The sequence below is a fragment of the Salvelinus fontinalis genome, chromosome 6 (genome assembly GCF_029448725.1).
Source record: "Salvelinus fontinalis isolate EN_2023a chromosome 6, ASM2944872v1, whole genome shotgun sequence".
NCBI classification, from domain to species: Eukaryota; Metazoa; Chordata; class Actinopteri; order Salmoniformes; family Salmonidae; genus Salvelinus; species Salvelinus fontinalis.
In genome coordinates, this window is record NC_074670.1 from 38,583,237 (window position 1) to 38,598,420 (window position 15,184).

Here is a 15,184-nt window from a genome sequence, read left to right on the forward strand (position 1 = left end):
ACAGAAATAATACATATTATGTTGACCTGGTTATAATACAACAGAATCATTACTGACAATATTGTTTGAGGAAAACTCCCTGCCTTCAGTGTCTTTTAGGCTGCAGCAGATCTAAGTTACTATTGTCTTCCAAAGGCTGCTGTTGCGTCTGGCCCCAGCCCCTGCAGACTATGAGGAGGACACAGTGAGTATCTTTGGCTTCCCATGGGTGACAGAGACTGCTCTGGTGGAATCTACCAAGCTTTTGTTCGGCCTGTTCAGGCGGCAATACAGCCAGATAATGTGGAGCCTCAGAGAGGGGCTGTGCCACACCTGGCAGGCACACACACACGCACAGACAAGTCAAGATCAAGGATAATCAAGATAATGTCATTCGTTTTTTTCAGACTATGTATTGCCTCACTGTCTCTAATTGTCAGGGTTTCGAGGTCAGTAATGTCACAATTTGTTGTCACCTTTCAGGCAAAAGCTTATTAAACTAGAGACCCTGGTGCAGTCCAGCTCTCATGATTTTGGTAAGCTAACTTAGTGTATACCTTGCTGCTCGTGGTTTTGTGAGAGTTCATAAGTTGACATTTGATAAAGGTTTGTGGTAATAACCAAGTGTGAAGTGATTTGTATGGTGGTGGTTAGATTTTGTTGTAGGTTGTTGTGATGGGGAAATATTGTACTGTTTTTGTTGTACTGAATGTACTTGACACTGTTATGTTTCAGGCCAAGCCAGCAGCCTCCATTATGAGGCAGAAGACCTTAGGCAACAGCGTGTGCCGTTTCTCCAATATGTCAAAGTCTTCCTATACAGGTAATGCCTGCTGGTCAGTTATTACTGATTCTCACTGACTGTGTTCCTGGCCAAGGGGATAGGCTAAATTTACTAGGCATATACAGTTGAAGTCGGAAGTTTACATACACCTTAGCCAAATACATTTCTTGAGATGTTGCTTCAAAATATCCACATATTTTCCTGCCTCATGATGCCATCTATTTTGTGAAGTGCACCAGTCCCTCCTGCAGCAAAGCACCCCCACAACATGATGCTACCACCCCTGTGCTTCACGGTTGGGATGGTGTTCTTCAGCTTGCAAGCATCCCCCTTTTTCCTCCAAACATAACGATAATCATTATGGCCAAACAGTTCTATTTTTGTTTCATCAGACCAGAGGACATTTCTCCAAAAGGTACGATGTTTGTCCCCATGTGCAGTTGCAAACCCTAGTCTGGCGTTTTTAGTTTTTTTTTTGAGTAGTGGCTTCTTCCTTGCTGAGCAGCCTTTCAGGTTATGTCGATATAGGACTCGTTTGACTGTGGATATCGATACTTATGTACCTGTTTCCTCCAGCATCTTCACAAGGTCCTTTGCTGTTGTTCTGGGATTGATTTGCACTTTTTGCACCAGAGTACGTTCATCTCTAGGAGACAGAACGCGTCTCCTTCCTTAGCGGTATGACGGCTGTGTGGTTCCATGGTGTTTATACTTGCGTACTATTGTTTGTACAGATGAACGTGGTACCTTCAGGCATTTGGAAATTGCTCCCAAGGATGAACCAGACTTGTGGAGGTCTACAAATATTTTTCTGAGGACTTGGCTGATTTTTTTTGATTTTCCCATGATGTCAAGCAAAGAGGCACTGAGTGTGAAGGTAGGCCTTGAAATACATCCACAGGTACACCTCCAATTGACTCAAATGATGTAAATTAGCCTATCAGAAGCTTCTAAAACCATGACATCATTTTCTGGAATTTTCCAAGCTGTTTAAAGGCACAGTCAACTTAGTGTATGTAAACTTCTGACCCACTGGAATTGTGATACAGTGAATTATAAGTGAAATAATCAGTCTGTAAACAGTTGTTGGAAAAATTACTTGTGTCATGCACAAAGTAGATGTCCTATCCGACTTGCCAAAACTTCTTTGGGACTGGGGGGCAGTATTGAGTAGCTTGGATGAATAAGGTGCCCAGAGTAAACTGCCTGCTACTCAGGCCCAAAAGCTAGAATATGCATATAATTAGTAGATCTGGATAGAAAACACTCTGAAGTTTCTAAAACTATTTGAATGATGTCTGTGAGTATAACAGAACTCATATGGCAGGTGTAGGAGTACATGAGATACATATATAACATATATACGTATAGGACAGCACATAGATGTATAAGCTAGCTGAACATTAAAAATAGGCAACTGAACAAGAGACACATAGTCTGCTGATTCCATTAAGTGCAACTGACCAGACACATAGGCGCCTAAGGCAATTGGACACACTAAGGATAGGGGAGAACAGAACAAAGAGTGCATTGATTTAGTGGTGAAGGGAAGGGACACGGAGTCTGCTGACACACTGGGATAGAGGGTCCGGCCACCATTATAAACTAATTGAAAGCAGATGGTGGTGAATGACTTCAGAAAGGAAACTTCATTTGCATAAGGGATGGACATAATACTATGTGTGTATAAGTATGGGAGCGGGAGGTCTGGGAGGTGTGTGTTCTGCGGGACATTCCAGCTGGCTATACAATTGTATTAAAAAGCATGTTTGATTTCACAAGTTCTTGTAAGAGTTATATTTGAATTGATTTTCCACGACACAGGCAAAAACCAGGAAGTGGGAAATCTGAGGTTTGTAGGTTTTCAAGTCTTTACCTATCCACTATACAGTGTCTATGGGGTCATATTGCACTTCCTAAGGCTTCCACTAGATGTAAACAGTCTTTAGAACCAAGTTTCAGGCTTCTACTATGAAGGGGCAGCGAATAAGAGCTGTTTGACTAAGAGGTCTGGCAGAATGCCATGAGCTAAGTTAGGCGTGCGGCCGTGAGAGTGAGCTGCATTCCTTTTCATTTCTAAAGACAAAGGAATTGTCCGGTTGAAACATTATTGAAGATTTATGATAAAAACATCCAACAGATTGATTCTATACATAGTTTGACATGTTTCTACGAACTGTAATATAACTTTTTTGACTTTTCGTCTGAACTAATTGCTCGCGCATTGTGCATTTGGATTACTGGGCTAAACGCGCAAACAAAAAGGAGGTATTTGGACATAAATTATGGACTTTATCGAACAAAACAAACATTTATTGTGGAACTGGGATTCCTGGGGGTGCATTCCGATGAAGATCATCAAAGGTAAGTGAATATTTATAACGCTATTTCTGAGTTTTGTGACACCTCTCCGTCTTTGGAAAATGGCTGTTTGTTTTTCTGTGGCTTGGCGCTGACCTAACATAATCGCAAGTTGAGCTTTTGCCGTAAAGCCTTTTTGAAATCTGACACAGCGGTTGCATTAAGGATAAGTTTATCTTTAATTGTGTGTTTAAAAATTGTATCTTTTATTAATGTTTATGATGACTATTTCTGTAATTTGATGTGGCTCTCTGCACTTTCACCGGATGTTTGTTTGAGACAATGCATTTCTGAACATAACACACCAATTTCAAATGAGGTTTCTGGACATAAAGATGAACTTTATTGAACAAAACACACATTTATTGTCTAACATGGAGTCCTGGGAGTGCCATCCTGTGAAGATCATCAAAGGTTAGTGATTCATTTTAACGCTATTTCTGTCTTTTGTGACACCTCTCCCTCTTTGGAAAATGGCTGTATGTTTTTCTGTGACTAGGCGCTGACCTAACATAATCGCAAGGTGTGCTTTCGCCGTAAAGCCTTTTTGAAATCAGACACTGTGGCTAGATTAACGAGTAGTTTATCTTTAAAATGGTTTATAATACTTGTATGTTTGAGGAATTTTTATTATTTTAATTACGCTAGCGTCCCACATATCCCAGAGAGGTTTTAACAAGAAATTTGTGGAGTGGTTGAAAAAATAGTTTTAATGTCTCCAACCTAAGTGTATGTAAACTTCCTACTTCAACTGTACATAGCTAGTTCCAGTAAAACACTAAGAATTTGTTATTGTTAACTTCATTCATGTGGCAGACCAATACCTCACAAGGCTTCTTCTCTAAGCTGAGGCCTTGAAACTGAGATATCTTTCGTTCTCAAAACAAGGGTCTGGGCGTACTGCCAAAATACATATACTGATAGTGAGGATTCGTTCAATCAGTCACATTATTAGAAAAGCACAAACATAAAATGTTCCATCATATTTCGTAAGTATGTGAAAGTAATTTAGATATTTGAAATAGTATTTGAACCCAGGTCTGGTGAATATACCCTGATATGCTTTTACTGTATACCTCCCCTCAGCTGTTTCCTCCCTCCTGGCATTTGTTACGCCTCCACCTGGACATCCACTGGTCAGTGTTGGAGATTCTCCACCTGCTGGGGCAGAGGATGCAAGGTATGTGTTGTTTTTATTGTTGTTATTTTTAAGATCTCGTCTAACCTATCATAGGGTAATATTCCAAGGCAAAACAAATGTCATATGCAGTACTGTAAAAATCAAATGCGGATCTGAAATACACAATATGAAGAGAGAGAAGAAAAAAAAGTTGAGGCTGGTGTTGTCAGATTGGTGTGGTCAGTGTATTATAGGTCTACCACATTCTTATTTGTCTGTTTGACCTTTACAGGTTAGGTGGTGTACGCCCACCAGTTTGTGAACCTGACCAACAACAGCCTGTTTGAGGAGCATCTCTGCAACCTGCTCTCTGACCTCACTGGCCTGGCCATGGGAAAATACAGCAAGGTAATGTGTATGGGGTTATACATGTGTGTTGCGTTCCTTAACAACGCTAACCATTGCGTAAGTCATGAGGCAAACCCCCTAAAAATGCTCCAGGGGCGCCACACTATGGCTGACCCTGTGTTTTCATCTCTCTGTGGGTGGGTGGTATATTGTTGTTGTTGTTGTATTTTATTAGGATCCCCATTAGCTGTTGCAAAGGCAGCAGCTACAGTACTCTTCCTGGGGTCCAAACAGAACATGAAACATGACATAATACAGAACATTAATAGACAAGAACAGCTCAAGGACAACATACATTTTTTTAAAGGCACATGTAGCCTACATATCAATGCATACACACAAACTATCTAGGTCAAATGGGGGAGAGGCGTTCTGCCGTGAGGTGTATCTTCATCTGTTTTTTGAAACCAGGTTTGCTGTTTATTTGAGCAATATGATGCAATAATGGCTCTATATAATACTGTACGCTTTTTTAAAATTTGTTCTGGATTTGGGGACTGTGAAAAGACCCCAGGTGGCATGTCTGGTGGGGTAAGTGTGTGTGTCAGAGCTGTGTATAAGTTGACATTGCAAACAATTTGGGATTTTCAACACATTAATGTTTCTTATAAATGGAAGACGTGATGCAGTCAGTCTCTCCTAAACTCTTAGCTAAGAGAAAGTATTTATATCAGCCCTCTGATTACAATGAAGAGCAAGACGTGCCGGGCCAGCTGCAGCCTAACTATGTCTTTCCTTGCAGCACTGGACCACACGACTGGACAATAATCAAGATTAGACAAAACTAGAGCCTGCAGAACTTGCTTTTTGGAGTGTGGTGTTAAAAAAGCAGAGCATCTCTTTATTACGGACAGACCTCTCCCCATCTTTACAACCATTTAATCTATATGTTATGACCATGACACTTTACAATCTAAGGTAACGCCAAGTAATTTAGTCTCCTCAACTTGTTCAACAGCCACACCATTCATTACCAGATTCAGCTGAGGTCTAGAACTTAGGGAATTATTTTTTACCAAATACAATGCTCTTAGTTTTAGAGATGTTCAGGACCAGTTTATTACTGGCCACCTATTCCAAAACAGACTGAAACTCTTTGTTAAGGGTTTCAGTGACTTCATTAGCTGGGGTTGCTGATGCGTATATGGTTGAATCATCAGCATACATGGACACACATGCTTTGTTTAATGCCAGTGGCAGGTCATTGCTAAAAATAGAAAGAGTAGAGGGCCTAGAGAGCTGACCTGCGGTACACCACACTTTACATGTTTGACATTAGAGAAGCTTCCATTTGAGTTCTATTAGATAGATAGCTCTGAATCCACAATATGACAGAACTTGAAAAGCCATAGCACAAGTTTTTTTCAACAACAGGTTATGGTCAATAATTTCAAAGGCTGCACTGAAATCTAACAGTACAGCTCCCACAATCTTATTATTATCAATTTCATTCAACCAATCATCAGTCATTTGTGTCAGTGCAGTACAAGTTGTGTGCCCTTCTCTATAAGCATGCTGAAAGTCTGTTGTTAATTTGTTTACAGAGAAATAGCATTGTATTTGGTCAAACACAATTTTTTGCTAAGAGCTGGCAGCAAGCTTATAGGTCTGCTGTTAGAACCAGTAGCGGAATTACTTTGGCTTGACTCCACGCCTGAGGACAAAGACTTTCCTCTAGGCTCAGTTTAAAGATGTGACAGATAGGAGTGGCCATAGAGTCAGCTACCATCCTCAGTAGCTTTCCAAGTTGTCAATGCCAGGAGGTTTGTAATTATTAACTTTACAAAATTAAAACTTGCTATGCTTTTCTTTCATCAATAGTTTTTTTTTTGCATGAATACGATGGCTCACTGTTCGTTGTTGTAATTTCCTACCTAAGTTTGTCCACTTTGCCAATGAAATAATCAATGTGCAGTAAGTCAACCAGTCAGATGTACAGCCAGACTTATTAGCCACTCCTTTTGATCTCTTTGAACCATACAGCTTTTCAATTCCTCATCAATCCATGGAGCCTTAACAGTTCTAGCAGTCAGTTTTTTAACATGTGCATGTTTATCAATAACTGGAAGAAGCAATTTCATACATTCATCAAGTGCAGGGTCTGGATGCTCCTTATTAATCACATTGGACCAACAAATATTTTTAACATCATCCACATAAGAGTCACAGCAAAATATTTTGTATGATCTCTTATACACTATTTTAGGCCCAGCTGTTGGAACTTTGGCTTTCCTGGATATAGCAACTATATTGTGATCACTGCATCGAATGGGTACGGATACAGCTTTAGAACAAAGTTCTACAGCATTAGTAAAAATGTGATCGATACATGTGGATGATCTTGTTCCTGAAATGTTTGTAAACACCCTGGTAGGTTGATTAATAACCCGAACCAGATTACAGGCGCTGGTTACAGTAAGAAGCTTCCTCTTGAGCTGAAAACCCCAAGAAAGTAGACTTCTCTGTTTACATCACATACACTATCAAACATTTCACACATATTATTTAGATATTGACTGTTCGCACTTGGTGGCCTCTAGCAACACCCCAAAAGAAAAGGCTTTAGACATGCCAAGTCAACCTGCAACCACAACACTTCAATAACACTTGACATAAGATCTTCTCTAAGCATTACAGGGATATGGCTCTGAATATATATACAGCCCCCATAAGCATTACTGTCTCTTCTATAGATGTTATATCCTTGAATTGCTACAGCTGTATCATAAAATGAATTATCCAAGTGACTCTCAGAAATGGCTAATACATGAATGTTATCTGATGTTAGCAACCTTATTTCTAAGGCTACATATATTAGGGCTAATTTCAGCCTTTTCCTTGGTAGCCATAATAGACATAATACTGAAAAGAGCAAACAAAGCAAGATTTTTTTTTAAATACATTCAGCAGTCCATTAATCAATTGGGGTGTGTGTGTGTGTGCTGCGGGGTTGAAGCTACGAACCCATAGGCTTGGTTCTCTCATCCCTTCTAGGCTTCTGGGAGGGAGGGTGGACAATGAGCCTGTCATGGCGGATGTAAGTAATGTGGTTGTGTCTAAGTGTTGGTGGAGAAGAAAAACAAAAAAAACGAATTCCTAATAACTTTTCGTACGGTTATAATACTGCCTGGAACGGGTGAAATCGATAGGTAATTTAAAAGCTACACGCAACATTCACATATCCGTAAGAGTTAGTAGCCTCTTCCGAGGCTGAGGCTTTTGGGGTAAAGGGTATTCCTAACTCTGTCCTCTGGTCTAGGTAAGGCCTACTGAGGCCCTGACCAGCCTTCACTACCACTGCACCTGCACCAAAGAGCTGTGGATACTACTTATACACTTACTGGAACACAGGAGCAAAGTGGAACACACACAGGTGAACACACACACACATTCACACTTGATGGAACTATGATTTGGTGACCATTGGATTTTATCTGCAATTAATCAAATTTGACATTGTGTTTGTATTTACAACTGTGTGTTTCTGTAGTCTTTCTGGAACTACATGGACACACTGCTGCGGTCTCTAATCAGTGGCCAGCCTGTAGCAGAGGAGTATAAGACCCTCTGGGTTTCACCTGATGGCTTGTCACTCACTTGGCTGAGCTGGGACAATACAGCAGAAACGGGGCGTTCCAATCTACCTGAGATTAGGGGGTATAAGGAGGGATGTTCTAAACTGTAAAGGGGTGTGATTTTTCCTGATGAATCAGATATGGCTGAATTTGTGAAATGTGTCCTCCATTTATAGTTTAAAAGGTCAAAATCCTGTTTTGTCCCGATCGCATCCCCTGTTAAAATGAAAGCCACAGGCTGCAATTTTGATTTCTTGCCAAGCTTATTAGACTGTATGTTCTGTTGGTAATATAATGTATGCTCTGGTCTCACAGAAACCGCTGGAGGACAACTGGAGTTTTGTGGGTGAGCTGCTCAAGTCCACCTGTAACCCTAAGGTAGGCTCTCGCTCAAAGGGGATATGGGTTATGGATGGGAGCATGGTTTCTGTGTACAGTTATAATCCGTTTGTTGATTGATCTGTGTGTGTTGCAGAGAACGCTACAGGAGTTCTGCATTAATGGGATCGACTGGGAGATCAGAATGTACGTCCACTGCTGCCTGAGTCTGTCTCTGCTATGGAAACCTAACAATAGCACTGTCACCACACTCTGGGAGTATTACTGCAAAAACCTGGTAAGGAACACCTCTAACACACCACTCTAAAACATGGACAATATGTAATGTACCCCTCGAAATATTCCACTTACATTCTCCCCTCCCTCCAAAGCGGTTTGTTCACAGTGCCCTGGTTAGGGACGTCAGCAGAACCCCCCTGGCCCTGTTGGACCAGGCCCGGATCTGCTGCCCCCCCCCCCCCTTCTCCCAGCCACACCCAGCTGTACCGCTCAGCCAACTCCTTTCACATCTTCCTCAGAGTGCTGGCTCTCTACCTGGTGCAGGAGAACGCATGCGGCGCCCCCTGGAGGCAGATCAAGGGCAGGTGAGGTGTGTGTGTATGTAGGGATGGGTAACATGGAGGGGTACAGAAAAGGAGGCCAGTTAAACCCCTAAGGTACTCTTTAAATGGAGCTAAATTAGTTTTGTTCAATATTATGTTGATATGAAATGCTGTCCCAAGGGGGACAGGTGAGTCCACACTCACAGACACGACTCTCTGTGCCTTGATCTTGACGTGTCTGTGCGTGTGTGTGTGTGCCTGCCAGGTGTGGCACGGCTCCTCTCTGAGGCTTTGCTATTTGCTCAGACTCCCAGGGAGAGCAGGTGTCTCAGGAGGAACCTCCACCTGCCTCTCCTCTCCTCCCAGCGGAGACCAGCCTAGTCCCACTGAGCCCTACATCAAACCCACAGCTGCTTCCCAAACTCCCCCAGTCATGGCTCCTCTTTCTGGGGGAGACCAAAGACGATAAGCCCATGGATCCCAACATCAGAACGTGGCCTGGGACGGGCCCGGCTAGGCGCCAGCGAGAAGGATAAATCCGCCTAATGACTTCCCTCTGTCTGGAACGTGCTCAGCCGCTCCACAGACATGAAGGCTAATTAGCTAACGAGCATGGCGGTTAATTCCCCTTAACGAAGCCGTGTTGGTTTCCAGCATGGATGGGGGTGGGCACGGTAGGGAGGTTGCTGGCAGACACCGGACTGGGCTGGGCCTGGTCCAGATTAGAACACCCCCTCTCCCTCTGTCTCTGCTCCAGTTCCCTCGAGAAGAGCCGGGCGTGCTCACGGCGTTCCGGCAACGTTCCGGCAACGTTCTCGCTGGCTGGACCGGCTCCATGGGAGGCCTGTGGTGGCTGCATTAATGGGATCGACTGGGAGAGCGCTGATCTCTTATGTCGGGAGTCGTGAGCATCTGCTTGCCTCCGGGAAAAGCTGTCCAGGATAAACAAACACACAGACACACAGACGGACTGTCTGTCTGACAGACAGAAAACACAGGAAAAAGCCTCCCAACCTTTTACAGACAAACTGTAAATCCCTTTCCCACTGCTGTTTTTCTCTAAATGGATCTCCCTATCTACCTTCTCTCCTTTTCTCATCTTTCCCTTCTTCTCACTCTCTCTTCCTGCCTTAGGTTATTTTTTTACATGTATACCATCCATACACCTTGTCTCTCTTTCTCACCTTTTTACCTTCTCCTCCTCTCACTCTCTCTCCATGTAACATGTATCAGAACTTTAGAACCAGTCATGGTTAGGGCTGTTACAGTGACCATATTACCGACACACCGGCAGTCATGAGTCATGACCGCAGTCAAATTCCACGTGCCCGCTTAGTCACGGTAAGTAAGCTTTTAGTAGCATATTAAACTTGCTAACTGCCTGGTACTCAGCGCGTTATTGTCCCTCTAATCACTCTGACATAAATACAAATGTGATTGAAAATCAAATCGAACACTTAATGAGAGCTCATGTTGCACAACATTTCTATAGGCTATGCAATTGCGCGAGAAAAAGAGGATCCCATCAGCTTTCTATAGGCTAGGCCTCTATTTATTTCTCAACTTATCATAATCTTTAGCATACTGCTTTGCTTTACAACAGGAATATAGCCTACCTGGCTGGCATGAAAATGAACCACAGGAAAAGCGTCCTCCATTCGCTATTTAAGTGCATAGATTACATGTATTTTTTCCCCTTGCCCCTGTTCCGAGATAGGTGCATGATAATGGTCCATTCTAAATCAAAACTAATTTCACACACAGAGTACCAGTCAAAAGTTTGGACACACCTACTCATTCAAGGGTTTTCTTTATTTTTTAAAACTATTTTCTACATTGCAGAGTAATAGTGAAGACATCAAAACTATAAAATAATACATATGGAGTCATGTAGTAACCAAAAAAGTGTTAATTAAACAAATCAAAATATATTTTATATTTCTCAAAGTTGCCACCCTTTGCCTTGATGACAGCTTTGCACACTCTTGGCAAAATAGTTCAAATAAAGAAAAACGAGTAGGTGTGAGTAGGTGTAGGTGTGTCCAAACTTTTGACTGGTACTGTATATGATTTAATATATGTAAAGACAAGATTAAATTAAGAATGGTCTGATGGGTGACAATATCAGCCTTTCACTTGTGAATGATGTTTTATCTATCGCTTGTGAATGATGCCTAGTGTGTGCAGTAAGGCAAGAAACAGCACATGACTTCTTCTTGCGACTTTTTAAGATCATAGTCACACACCTCATGTAGCCTGTTGATAAGGTTTGTATCACAACTCAAGTGGCCAAATATCTTCTTAAAATTAAGCACATTAATCCGCTTTCAATGTAAAGCCTAACTGCCAGAGGTGGGACCAAGTCATTGTTTTACAAGTCATAAGTAAGTCTCAAGTCTTAGCACTCGAGTCCCAAGTCAAGTCCCAAGTCAAGACAGGCAAGTCCGAGTCAAGTCTCAAGTCAAGACCGTCAAGTCTCAAGTCCTAATCTTTGAGTTTCGAGTTCTAAATAATGTGCTCTTCACCAAACGTTAAAAGGTATTACAAGAGTAATAGTATTTTACATTTACGCAAATGAAATGAATGCTTTTAAAAATATCTATATATTTATTACTTTCCAAATAAACATATTTCCATGAAGAAAGACAACCCCCCCAATAGTGATCGACTATCGAGGATCGCTATGGGGCGCAATCGGGCGATGTAGGCTTGTACACAATCGCCCAACCTTAACACACACTCTCTCTCTCACTGTGTGGTTACAGTAGGCTAACGTATGTCAATGGTTTTAGGAACAGCAGTAACATCAGGCAGGATTTAGGCAACTAACTGCCTAGCCAGTTGTAGCTCAATCTTGGGTGCAATGATCACGTTCCAGCACTGACTGACTGACTGTGGAGGCTCATTGATTTAACGTTACTTCAGCCTACATGATACACCAGTAAAGTAATAAAATATATAGTTGTCGGCCATATTAGCCACGACTTACCCTTATTTGTGCAGCTTCAAATGTCGAACAAAGTTGGAAATTGTTGCGCCTCCGTCTGTAATTTTCTTCCCGCGTGTTTTGCAAGTTGCAATTAGTTTTTTGTTGATACAGCGTCGTCTTTATATCCGAAAATAATAATTTGGGGTATCATCTTTCCAAGGGTTCCATCTGAATTTACCCGCTGACGTTCCTATGCACTGCCATGCACAAATATTTCTCAGCTTCCACAATTTGATTGGCTGCTGTCCGATTCAAACTGTAATCCGTTAAATGAAGAGTTGATGCGCTGCACACTTTTTTAATAGCATAATTCTTTATATTTGGGCTTAGGGAGGGTATCAAGCCAGGTCGAGTCATAAGGCTCAAGTCCATGTCAAGTCACGAGTCATTGGTGTTAAAGTCAAAGTTGAGTTGCAAGTCATCATATTTGTCATGACTCGAGTCCACACCTCTACTAACTGCCATACATAGGCGGCACGTGAGTTTCAAGTTTGGGGAAGATATTTTTCACCATGAAAATGCACCTTTATAATAATGCATAATCGCATTTGTCGTGCCATGACTCTCGCTCCTGGGTGAGGATCAAAGATAGCATCAGAGAGGAGGGGGGGATGGGCTTAAGTATAAGATTACTTTTGTGAAGATGAAATGTGATTTTAGCCTTCTAAAGGAGAATAATTTCTCATATAAACTTTTGCCAAGTCAGTAACCACGCCCACGTGAGCACAGACATTGTGTCAACGTGGTGGAACCGCCCTCCACTGCGAGTGCTTTAAAGAACTGGCTGAAGAATTAACATATTAGACCAAAACATGCTGGGTTGCTGCCATTAAGACCAGTCTACGAGCAGCTGAATACGTGACAAATGGTTTAAAACTACAAAACCAGAAAATGGTGGGACCCTCTGAAACTCTTTAGTGAAGAGGATAGGGACTATACCGGAACATTCAGTCTGCAGCTTTTTAAATACCGGTAGCCTAGTAAACTCAACCGAGGACCACCTTGTGTTTACCTCTGAAGGATCCAGTCTAACGAACACTACAACTACTAAGTACATTGTGACCTCTGGTGGACAACCAGAGACTTGTATCGAACTACTCGTCATAGACGGATCGAGTGGTTTCAACAGAGAGCGACGACAAAGATATACAAACATAAATATATACATTGCCCTCCTTTTCGAATGTGCTGTTGTTCATGTGCAATGTATTCACATTCCCATGAGCATAGTTTTCCAACTGTATGTACGATGGGTCCCCTCTCTGTCTTTCCCGCTCTTTATCTGTCCCCACCCCCTCTCCATTGTGTAACAAGCCATCATATCGAGTTAGACCGCTAGGGACTTTTCATTGCATTATGTTAGTTATCAATTCAACCTATACTGTGTGTGTTCATGTATTTCTGTGTGATCATTTAGTTAGTTAGTAAATAAATAATTAAGAAAATTTGTGTAGGCTGAGTCATCATGTAGACTAGGTTTCGTGCAGATTTATAGAATATTACGATGTTCAGAATGAGACTGATATATGGAAATTATTGATGGATGACGGGTAGGATATAGAGATATGCTGATATATTCTTGAGTTAATTTGGGAAACGGTAACTCATTAAATAAACTTTTCCCATGGTTCCCCAGATTACTAATTCATTAATTGTTGCATGGTTAATTTAATCGCGTAATAATTAAACGTGGTATGTAATTTTTCGATGAATAGCCGTCATCACATAAATTATAGTCACGTCATGACAGCGGTCACTTTAGAGAATGATGTTATCCTGCTAATTGATATCATTTTGGTGCATTTGCGCGTATGGCCTACTGCCGTGTGCGCATTGCTTCGCTTATAAGTGAAGAAATAGCCTAATAGTTTATCAACGTTTTAAGCTAAACCTTCTGCTATTTTACATTTTTGTATTTTACCCCTTTTTCTCCCCAATTTCGTGATATCCAATTGCGATCTTGTCTCATCGCTGCAATTCCCCAACAGGCTCAGAAGAGGCGAAGGTCGAGTCATGCTCGACCTTCGGACCTGCCAAACCTGCCAAACGGACCTGCCAAACCGCGCTTCTTAACACCAACACACTTAACCTGGAAACCAGCTGCACCAATGTGTCAGAGGAAACACCATTCAACTGACAACCAAAGTCAGACCTGTCGCTTGCAAGCTAACACAGTCACGGCCGGTTGTGACACAGCCTGGGGTCGAACCCGGGTCGGTAGTGACGCCTCAGGCACTGCGATGCAGTGCCTTAGACCTCTGCGCCACTCGGGAGGCCCAGCCTCATTGCTTTTAAAAGGTTTTTGATTGCAAATGGTTGTATTCATTTGGGATCTATCACATCCAACAACTGTCCCAGAGTATGTTTGGAATATTTAGTTCTCGCACAAAAGTACTCGTTGACCAATAGAATAGGTAAACTTTTGTACTATGGGCGATAGTAGATTGACATAGGCTAGTGCTTTTGCTGTTCGTTCGGCATGCTCATCTTGTTGGCTGACGAAAAGTAAATGTGACAGTTCTTCAAATATCTTCAATATGCGCCTTGCAATTCGATAAGGACACGCGCAGTTGTGTCCCCGATGTGTCTGTCTTCACTTGTAGCCTACTTTAAGCTGAGATGCCTGTGAGAAGGACCCAATCACGTGACGGGCATTGGCTAATAAGAATTGATTGGCAGCCAGGGGAAGGGAATTATGATTATTATATTCATCCCACAACGGCCACTTTGGCTGCAAAAGGCATGGAATTTTTTAGGGGGTATTGCAGCCACACAAGGGGGATGCCACACAGAAATTCGAGACCTGGTGAGAATATTATCAAGTGCTTGTCAAATCGTGAATGAGAGACTGATAAAGTGTGTACAGCCTGCAGAAAAAAAAGCAGAGCTCATGCGACCTTTTTCAAATCATCATTAGAGTCGCATCATGCAGCCTTAGAATGTTTAAAAAATCTAAACAGTGCATTCGGAAAGTATTCACACCTGTCTATATAAGGTCCCACAGTTGACAGTGCATGTCCGAGCAAAAACAGCCATGAGGTCAAAGGAATTGTCCATAGAATTCAGAGGCAGGATTGTGTCGAGGTT

General features: G+C 42.0%; 1 pseudogene; it reads left to right on the top strand.

The window, feature by feature from the left end:
• LOC129858611 (protein MMS22-like) overlaps positions 1 to 15,184 on the top strand; it is a 37,257-nt pseudogene that overhangs the window by 3,934 nt on the left and 18,139 nt on the right.